This window comes from Sapajus apella, unplaced genomic scaffold (genome assembly GCF_009761245.1).
Source record: "Sapajus apella isolate SASKATOON/1434 unplaced genomic scaffold, GSC_monkey_1.0 scaffold10, whole genome shotgun sequence".
NCBI classification, from domain to species: domain Eukaryota; kingdom Metazoa; phylum Chordata; class Mammalia; order Primates; family Cebidae; genus Sapajus; species Sapajus apella.
In genome coordinates, this window is record NW_022436950.1 from 30,707,491 (window position 1) to 30,718,351 (window position 10,861).

At 39.5% G+C, this 10,861-nt stretch overlaps 1 long non-coding RNA gene across 1 annotated transcript in view; it reads right to left on the minus strand.

Annotated features, from left to right (window-relative positions):
• Window positions 1–1,240: 1,240 nt before the first annotated feature.
• Window positions 1,241–10,861, minus strand: part of LOC116551860 — a 12,660-nt gene continuing 3,039 nt past the window's right edge. Inside the window, exons 2-3 of the long non-coding RNA XR_004269091.1 lie at window positions 3,075–3,086; window positions 1,241–1,335 (exon numbers count right to left, since the gene is read on the minus strand). This is a non-coding gene — a long non-coding RNA (uncharacterized LOC116551860). The remainder of the gene's footprint in view (window positions 1,336–3,074; window positions 3,087–10,861) is intronic.

A 10,861-nucleotide genomic window follows, 5' to 3' on the forward strand; every position in this document is an offset into this window, starting at 1 on the left:
TCATTTTTTTCTAAAATTAATAAATTCATTGACTTTCTGATTCACAGCTTTTGTACTAAATAGGAATATTATCTGATAAGACCAGCTAGCAGAACCTCAACTGGCAAATTTGTCTGATAACAGATAATCAGGGTAGGCTAGGAATTTAGTCATAAATGGTATCATACCAATGTATTACTAAATTCTGAAACAACCATGTGGAGAAGGTGAGCAGGGCCTAGTAAGGGCACAATTCTTGTTAGTGTTGTAGCTGTTCTCTTTACTTGAGTGGCCTACTGGCCAGTAGCAGCACAGGTGAAGTTTGGCCACAATTCACATGTATAATGTGTGTGACAAAAATAATTAATATGTATGGGCTATCTCTATATCTTCCCTCAAAGTTGCTGCAAACCTAAAACTGTTCTAAAAAATGAAGTCTTTAAATTTTTTTTTAAAACTGTTAGTTAGACCTCACCATCTTTACTGGTATAGTAGGGGATAAAAGCCATTCCCAGTCTTTTTCTTCCCTGCCTCTCCAGCCTTGGTGCTTATGTCTCCTCCCTCCCAGATCACACTTCATCCTGAAACCCTCGAAGGTCCCCAAATGTACTAAATTCTCCCACACTTTTGTAGCTTCCCATCTAAATTCCAAATGCCTGGAACATCTTCCTCACTTCTCCACCTGCTCACTTCTTATCTCTTTTAGAGATTCCAATTTACCTCCCCCAGGAAGTCTTCTTTTTGCTCCATATCTAAACTAAGTTCTTCCCCTTTGCACCCTCATAACTGTCTTCTCTCATAACAGTTTTTAAATTCAACTGTGAGCATTGCAAAGGTGTGGAATCAACCTACGTGCCCATCATCTATGAATGGATTAAAAATGTGGTATATATACCCACCATGGAATACACTCAGCCACAAAAAAAGAATGAAATAATGTCTTCTGCAGTAACTTGAATGAACTGGAGGCCATTGTCCTGAATGAAGTAACTCAGGAATAGAAAAACAAATAATGTTCTCACTTCTAAGTGGGAGTTAAGCTATGTTTATGCAGAGGCATACAGGGTGATATAATGAACACTGGAAACTCAGAAGAGGGAGGGAAGAGTGAGAGGGTCTTGGGAGAGGATAAACTACCAATTGAGTATAATGTACACTAGGGGTCCCCAATCCCCAGGCAGGCCAATACCAGTTTATGGCCTGTTAGGAACCAGGCCTCACAGCAGAAGGTGAGCAGCTGGCAAGAAAGCAAAGTTCCATCTGTATTTCCAGCCTCTCTGCCTTGCTCACATTACTGCCTGAGCTCCACCTCCTGTCAGAACAGCAACAGCATTAGATCTCATGGGAGTGCAAACCCTGCTTGAACTGTGCATGTGAGGGATCTAGGTTGTATGCTCCTTATGAAAATCCAATGCCTGAAGATCTGTCACTGTCTCCCACCAACTCCAGAAGCGACCATCTAGTTGCAGGAAAAAATGCTCAGGGGTCCCTTGATTCTACACTATGGTGAGTTGTATAATTATTTCATTATATATTACAATGTAATAATAATAGACAGAAGTGTACAATAAATGTAAAGTGCTTAAATCATTCTAAAACCATCCCTCACCCCACACACAGTCCAGTCAGTGGAAAAATTATCTTCCACGAAATCATTCCCTGGTGCCAAAAAAGCTTGGAGACCACTGATGTATACTATTCGGATGATGGGTACACTAAAAGCCCAGATATCACCACTATACAATACATCCATGTAACCAAAAACCATTGTATCCCTAAAGCGACTGAAATTTTTAAAAAATTAAATATATAACTAAATTCAGCTGTGAGTTTTTTGAGAGCAGTTGAATTTATAAATCAAAGAGCAGTCTGTTATTTCTGTGTCTTAAACTCAACAGTTTTTAGTCAAAGTTCAATAGATGTTGATTAAACAAAAGAATAAATTGACATACCCCTGTTGCTCAGTTGGCAGTTTCAAAGATTATAAGCATACAGCCTAACACACTACAAAGAGGAAGTTCTCCACCTTACTTATCTCCAACTTGAATCAATAAATGTATATGTGTATGAAAATTGTAAAGAGAGAACAATGTGATTATTGTAACTTTTATTTACAAAGAAAATCGTGTAAAATAGATTGCATGATGGAAACTGATAACTTCACAAAAGGGCAATTGTCAAACAGGAAATCTGCAGATAGGTGCTTGTTACATGCTGAATGATATTACAAATATTACAACCAATACAATAAAATTATAGAAGCTTACCTCTAAATATGACATTTTGCCAACTACTTTTCACTGTAATAGAAATTCAGCTAGAATAAAAATAGCATTCAAAAGATCTGGAAGGTGGGAGGGTGGCAATGAAGCTTTACCAAAAAGAATTGTGATGAGGGGAAGATTCCTAAAACTAAGGCCATAGACTACACTTTCAGAGTTTATCATTTTTCCCCAAGGGCTTCAAAACTCTTACATTAAAATAAAACATTCCTAAATTCATCTAAGATAAAATATTGTACAGACATTAAAAGTGGAAAATTTACAGTGTAGTTACTAAATTTGAAGGAGACAGAAGGTTTAGTATGGAAACAACTAAAAATAAGTATTTGACCTTTTCAGATAAAAACTTTCAGTAATTTTTAGCTATTTTCAAAAGTAGAATAGATATTGTATATATTTATAAACTAAAGAATCTTGGTGTGTGATTTTTGTGATATGTCGGCCCAAGCACATCAAATATTTGACGTGGAAAACTCAAGTGAAGTTGGACTTTAATATTTATGATTATTTACTTAATTTATTCCTAAACTGGTAAAGTGAGATTTTTTTTAAAGAAATTTCTTATTTTGGAATAGTTTTAGATTTATAGAAAAGCTGCAAAAATAGTACAGATTTTTTTATACACCTGACCCCCAGTTTCCTTCACAGTTAACATTTTACATTACCATTATACATTGGGCACATTGCTAATAACTAAACTCTAGGCTTTATTTGGATATACCAGTTTTTACATTAATCCCTGCTTCCTGCTCCATCACCCACCTAAAGTAACACATTGCATTTAGTTGTCATGTCTCACCAGTCTCCTCTAACCTATGACAGCTTCTGAGTCTATCTCCTTTATTCCTGACCCTGACAGTCTTCAGGAGTATTGATCAAGCATCCTCAATCTGAGGACTGACCAACTGTTTCTCAATCTAAGTTTTTCTGGGTTTTTTTTTTTTCCATTATTAAACCAGAATAAAATAAATGTTTTTAAGGAGAAAAAGCACTTGTTTAAAATACCTATATTAAATTCTTTTTTTTTTTGGGGAAAAAAAAAAAAAAAAAAAAAAGCTGTGAAAACCTTCTTGGTTTATTCTGCTCATAATCAGACCCCAAAACTAGATCCAACAAGATTAAATCAGCCATTGCAGTTTTTAAGGCATGTGCAGATTTTAAGGAGTTCTTATTTAGTGAGGCATTCCTTCCAAGCTACTCTGCCTTTGAAAATGTTAGATGTCCTGCTAGCCAATTGGAATGGAGTTGGAAAGGAGTGCCTCCAGGGCCCCTGAAATTAAGCTGAACTGGGGGTGCCTGCCTTTTGCCTGCTCAGGTTGGCATTTTCCTGAGGCACAGATTTCTGTTGCCATGCTCTGGGGAGGTCAAGCTGGGTAAATGTTGGAACATATTTGATCAGCAAGAATCTACTATATGTCCAGGAGATGAGGAAAAAAAATGTGTGCAAATGACACCTTTATGTACTAATCTTGTTTTCATATTTCACCATTTAAATCATTAATCAATTAAACCATATAAACTCCCACAATAAAATGTAGTTTAAATAGAGATTAGTTGTCTAAAGAGGAATGGAGTTTAAATGTTAATAGTATTAAATTACGAGTCAGTAATGGATAAGAATATTAGCCCATTTTCCCTGGCTTCTGCACCATTTATAGATATTCCATTGCCCTGGGTAGTTATTAGAATAGTGAATAAATGGAAACCTACATAAAAGCTGTCTTTAAATGTGATACAGATGAGTAATTTAAAGTTTTTCAAAGTTATTTTTACAACAATACGTGGGCAAATTTCCATGGTCTTATGAGGCAGTTTAAGAACAGGATTTAGATTTTCATATCTAGTTACATATTTTGGATGGTGTTGAAAGGAGAATTTAGATTTACAGGTTACTTTTATTCTGATAGTCACAAAATACTGGGAGATAAGGATGTTTACATCTAAAACTACAATTATATAATTATTGTTTTTCACATTCCCATGATTATTAGTAATTTTATCATCAAAATAGTTGAAACTAGTTCTTGTTTCCTTAATAATTTGGCTTATTATTACATTTTTCACAAAGAAAGTAAAGACCACATAGGTGAAAGAATGATCAGGGGCCTTGGAGTCAAACAGAACTGGGTTCAAATCCTGACTCAGCCACTTTAATCTGCAACAAATGATCTAGCCTCTCTAATTGTTTCTACATTTTTGAAATGGGGATAATGACACCATTGTGTATTATAATAATCATGTGATAAAATATACCCAAAATACTATGCTCAGTTTCTAAAATAAAGCAGGTTACATTAATTGTTTTTCTATATTATTCCTAAATAACCATACGAAAGCCAATTTTTTAGGCTAGAACTGCTCTGGATACACAACTAAGAGATTTACTGAACAATTATTACCCTGTGTGTCTTAGGGAGAGGGACTGAGACTTGAATAGGCAGAGCAAGACTAAAGAGAGAAGAAAACTGATATCCAACCCATAAAATAAGATATTTAAAACTCTTTAGAAAAGATGACAATGTCTTCCACAGGTAAGTACCTCAGAGTGATTATTTAGAAAGTGAATCTTTGGGGGTTTGGATCCAAGATGGCCGTTTAGGAACAGCTCAGGATTGCAGCTCCCAGTGAAAGCGCAGAGGGTGAGTGGACGCTGCGTTGTTATTGCCCACAGACTAGGAAATTCCCGGGCAGAGGTGCTCCATGGTCGCCAGCACGGCTGTTTCGGCCAGCGCGGCTGTGCCGGCCGGCACTGCTGCTTTGCCCCACGCGGCTGCTATGTCGGCGCCCCGGAGCCGCGCTTCTCCGTACAAAATACACCAGTCCGGGGGCCCTTTTGGCTGGCGATTGGAGCCACGGGAAGTCGCCCATTCGCCGGTTCAAAAAGGGGACTGAGCAGAGAACCAGGACAGTAGATTCCAGGGCAAAAAAAAAAAAAGCGCCACAAACCTCAGTGCCGCTGTTTAAGCCAGGGCAGTGAGTGGCTGCAGGGGAAAACAAACAGACCCGGCGCCTCTTCAACAGGCGACTGGAACACCAACTTAAAAAAGGCTCTGAGGCAGGGAGCCAGGCGATCAGGCTCGGCTGGCCCCACCCCACAAAAGAACAGCAACCAGAAACTCTGGATTGAGAGTTTCACAGCAAGCACAGCTGAACCCGGGACGGTCCAGCTCTGTGGGGGAGGGGCGTCCGCCATTACCGAGGCAGCCCGCCGTTGCCAAGGCAACCCGTCATTGCTGAGGCAGCCCGCCGTTGCCAAGGCAACCCGCCACAGCAAAGAGACACCGCCTCAACAGAGGCGGGCCAACATCGCCAAAGCAGTTCTAACTACACCCATATAAACAGGACTGCAGGGAAGTTCACTGGGCAGCGGGGTGAAGCCCACAGTAGCTCAGCAAAGCTGCTATAGGCCGACAGTGACTAGGCTGCCTCCTTGCTGGGCTGGGCAGGTCTGAAGGAAAAAAAAAAAAAAGAAAGCGGCAGCATAACGGAAACTCATAAATAAAGCCCTAAATCCCTGGAACAGAGCACCTGGGAACAAAAAGCAGTTTATGAGTTCTGCTGCAGCAGACCTAAAAGTACCTGCCCAGCAGCTCTGAATGAACAACAGAGCTCACAGCTCACCATTTGAGCTCCTATAAAGAAGAGACCGTCTCCTCAAGCAGCTCCCTGACCCCTATATATCCAAAAAGACACCTCATAAAAGAGAGATCAGATTGACACTAGGCGGGTATCCTTCTGAAACAAAGATAGCAGAAGAAGAAAACTGGTAACAACCCTTGCTGTTCAGCAGCTGCTGCAGGTGAACCCCAGGCAAGCAGGGCCTGGAGTGAACCTCAGCAGACCTACAGCAGAGGGGCCAGACTGTCAGAAGGAAAACCAAGAAACAGAAATAACCTCATCATCAACAAACAGAACGTCAATCTGAAAGATTTGAGACCCAATCTGAAAGCCAGCAACTACAAAGTCGACAGGTGGATAAATCCTTAAAGATGGGAAGAAACCAGCACAAAAAGGATGAAAACACCCGAAACCAGAACACCTCTCCTCCTACAAGGGATCAGAACTCCTCACCAGCAAGGGAACAAGGTTGGAGGGAGAACGAGTGTGATGAAATGACAGAATCAGACTTCAGAAAGTGGGTAGTAAGAAACTTCTGTGAACTTAAAGAACATGTTCTAAACAAATGCAAAGAAACTAAGAACCTTGAAAAAAGATTTGACGAAATGCTAATGAGAATGGACAAAATAGAAAGGAATATAAGTGAATTGATGGAGCTGAAAAATGCAACATGAGAACTTCGTGAAGCATGCACAAGTATCAACAGCCGAATTGACCAAGCAGAAGAAAGGATATCAGAGGTCGAAGATCAACTCAATGAAATAAAACGGGAAGGCAAGACTGGAGAAAAAAGGGTAAAAAGCAATGAACAAAGTCTCCAAGAAATGTGGGACTATGTGAAAAGACCTAATTTACGTTTGATAGGCGTACCCGAATGCGACGAAGAGAATGAATCCAAGCTGGAAAATACTCTGCAGGATATTATCCAGGAAAACTTCCCCAACCTAGCAAGGCAGGCAAACATTCAAGTCCAGGAAATACAGAGAACACCACAAAGATATTCGTCAAGAAGAGCAACCCCAAGGCACATAATCGTCAGATTCACCAGGGTCGTAATGAAGGAGAAAATACTAAGGGCAGCCAGAGAGAAAGGTCGGGTTACCCATAAAGGGAAGCCCATCAGACTCACAGCAAATCTCTCAACAGAAACCCTACAAGCCAGAAGAGAGTGGGGGCCAATATTCAACATCCTTAAAGAAAAGAACTTTCAACCCAGAATCTCCTATCCAGCCAAACTAAGCTTCATAAGTGAAGGAAAAATAAAATCCTTTGGGAACATGCAAGTACTCAGAGATTTCGTCACCATCAGGCCAGCTCTACAAGAGCTCCTGAAAGAGACTCTACACATATAAAGGAACAACAAGCACCAGCGCAACTAAAGGGCAAAACAGCCAGCTAGCACCAAAATGGCAGGATCAAATTCACACATAACAATATTAACCCTAAATGTAAATGGACTAAATGCCCCAATCAAAAGACACAGACTGGCAAATTGGATAAAAAGACAAAACCCATTGGTGTGCCTTATCCAGGAAACCCATCTCACATGCAAGGATACACAAAGGCTCAAAATAAAGGGATGGAGGAAGATTTACCAAGCAAATGGAGAGCAAAAAAAAGCAGGAGTTGCAATTCTCATCTCTGATAAATTAGACTATAAAGCAACAAAGATCATAAGAGACAAAGAGGGACATTACATAATGATAAAAGGATCAATGCAACAAGAAGAGCTAACGATCCTAAATATATATGCACCCAATACAGGAGCACCCAGATACATAAGGCAAGTTCTTAATGACTTACAAAGAGACTTAGACTCCCGCACAATAATAGTGGGAGACTTTAACACTCCACTGTCAATATTACACAGATCAACAAGACAGAAAATTAGCAAGGATATCCAGGACTTGAACTCAGACCGGGACCAAGCAAACCTAATAGACATTTACAGAACTCTCCACCCCAAATCCACAGAATATACATTCTTCTCAGCACCACATCACACCTACTCTAAAATTGACCACATAATTGGGAGTAAATCACTCCTCAGCAAATGCAAAAGAACGGAAATCGTAACAAACAGTCTCTCAGACCACAGTGCAATCAAGTTAGAACTCAGAATTCAAAAACTAACCCAGAAACGCACAGCTTCATGGAAACTGAACAACTTGCTCTTGAATGTTGACTGGATAAACAATGAAATGAAGACAGAAATAAAGATGTTCTTCGAAACCAACGAGAATGAAGACACAACATACCAGAATCTCTGGGACACATTTAAAGCAGTCTCTAGAGGAAAATATATAGCAATAAGTGCCCACATGAGAAGCAAGGAGAGATCAAAAATTGACACCCGATTGTCAAAACTGAAAGAGCTAGAGGAGCAAGATCAAAAAAACTCAAAGTCTAGCAGAAGACAAGAAATAGCTAAGATCAGAGCAGAACTGAAGGAGATAGAGACACAAAAAACCCTTCAAAAAATCCATAAATCCAGGAGCTGGTTTTTTGAAAAGATCAACAAAATAGACAGACCACTAGCCAGATTAATAAAAAAGAAAAGAGAGAATAACCAAATTGATGCAATAAAAAACGATAAAGGGGATATCACCACAGATTCCACAGAAATTCAAACCATCATCAGAGATTATTACAAACAACTCTATGCACACAAACTAACAAACCTGGAAGAAATGGATAAATTCCTGGACACTTGCCTCCTGCCAAGCCTAAACCAGGAAGAAGCCGAAACCCTGAACAGACCCATAACAAGGTCTGAAGTTGAGGAGGCAATTAAGAGCTTACCACCCAAAAAAAGCCCAGGTCCAGATGGGTTCACAGCTGAATTCTACCACACATACAAAGAGGAGCTGGTACCATTCCTTCTGAAACTATTCCAAACAATACAAAAAGAGGGAATTCTTCCAAAATCATTTTATGAGACCAACATCATCCTGATTCCAAAACCCGGCAGAGACTCAACAAGAAAAGAAAACTTCAGGCCAATATCCATGATGAACATAGATGCAAAAATCTTCAATAAAATACTGACAAGCTGATTGCAACAGCACATCAAAAAGCTTATCCACCATGATCAACTAGGCTTCATCCCAGGGATGCAAGGCTGGTTCAACATACGCAAGTCTATAAACGTAATTCACCACATAAACAGAACCAAAGACAAAAACCACATGATTATCTCAATGGATGCAGAGAAGGCCTTTGACAAAATTCAACAGCCCTTTATGCTAAAAACCCTCAATAAGCTAAGTATCGATGGAACGTATATCAAATTAATAAAAGCTATTTATGACAAACCAACAGCCAATATCATACTGAATGGGCAAAAACTGGAAGCATTCCCCTTGAAATGTGGCACCAGACAAGGATGCCTTCTCTCACCACTGCTATTCAATATAGTATTAGAAGTTCTAGCCAGAGCAATCAGGCAAGAAAAAGAAATAAAGGGCATTCAAATAGGAAAGGAGGAAGTCAAATTGTCTCTATTTGCAGACAACATGATCGTATATCTAGAAGACCCATCGTCTCAGCCCCAAACCTCCTGAAACTGATAAGCAAGTTCAGCAAAGTCTCAGGATACAAAATCAATGTGCAAAAATCACATGCATTCCTATACACCAATAACAGACTTAAAGAGAGCCAAATCAAGAACAAACTTCCATTCACAATTACCACAAAGAGAATAAAATATCTAGGAAAACAACTAACAAGGAATGTAAAGGACCTTTTCAAGGAGAACTACAAGCCACTGCTCAACGAAATAAGAGAGGACACAAACAGATGGAGAAACATTCCATGTTCATGGTTAGGAAGAATCAATATCGTGAAAATGGCCATACTGCCCAAAGTAATTTACAGATTCAATGCTATCCCCATCAAGCTACCAATGACCTTCTTTGCAGAACTGGAAAAAACCACCTTAAACTTCATATGGAACCAAAAGAGAGCCCGCATAGCCAAGTCAATTCTAAGCAAAAAGAACAAAGCGGGGGGCATCACACTACTGGACTTCAAACTATACTACAAGGCTACAGTAATCAAAACAGCATGGTACTGGTACCAAAACAGAGATATAGACCACTGGAACAGAACAGAGGTCTTGAAGGCAACACAACATATCAACAACCATCTGATCTTTGACAAACCAGACAAAAACAAGCAATGGAGAAAGGATTCCCTGTTCAATAAATGGTGTTGGGAAAGCTGGCTAGCCATGTGCAGAAAGCAGAAACTGGACCCCTTCCTGACACCTTACACTAAAATTAACTCCAGATGGATTAAAGACTTAAACATAAGACCTAACACCATAAAAACCCTAGAAGAAAATCTAGGCAAAACCATTCAGGACGTAGGTGTAGGCAAGGATTTCATGACCAAAGCACCAAAAGCATTGACAACAAAAGCCAAGATAGACAAATGGGACCTAATCAAACTCCACAGCTTCTGCACAGCAAAAGAAACAATCATTAGAGCAAATCGGCAACCAACAGATTGGGAAAAAATTTTTGCAGTTTACCCATCTGACAAAGGGCTGATATCCAGAATTTACAAAGAACTAAAACAGATTTACAAGAAAAAACTAACAAACCCATTCAAAAGTGGGCAAAGGATATGAACAGACACTTTACAAAAGAAGACATACGTGAGGCCAACAAACATATGAAAAAATGCTCATCATCACTGGTCATCAGAGAAATGCAAATCAAAACTACATTGAGATACCATCTCACGCCAGTTAGAATGGCGATCATTAAAAAATCTGGAGACAACAGACGCTGGAGAGGATGTGGAGAAATAGGAACACTTTTACACTGTTCGTGGGAGTGTAAATTAGTTCAACCATTGTGGAAGACAGTGTGGTGATTCCTCAAGGACCTAGAAATAGAAATTCCATTTGACCCAGCAATCCCATTACTGGGTATATATCCAAAGGATTACAAATCGTTCTACTATAAGGACACGTG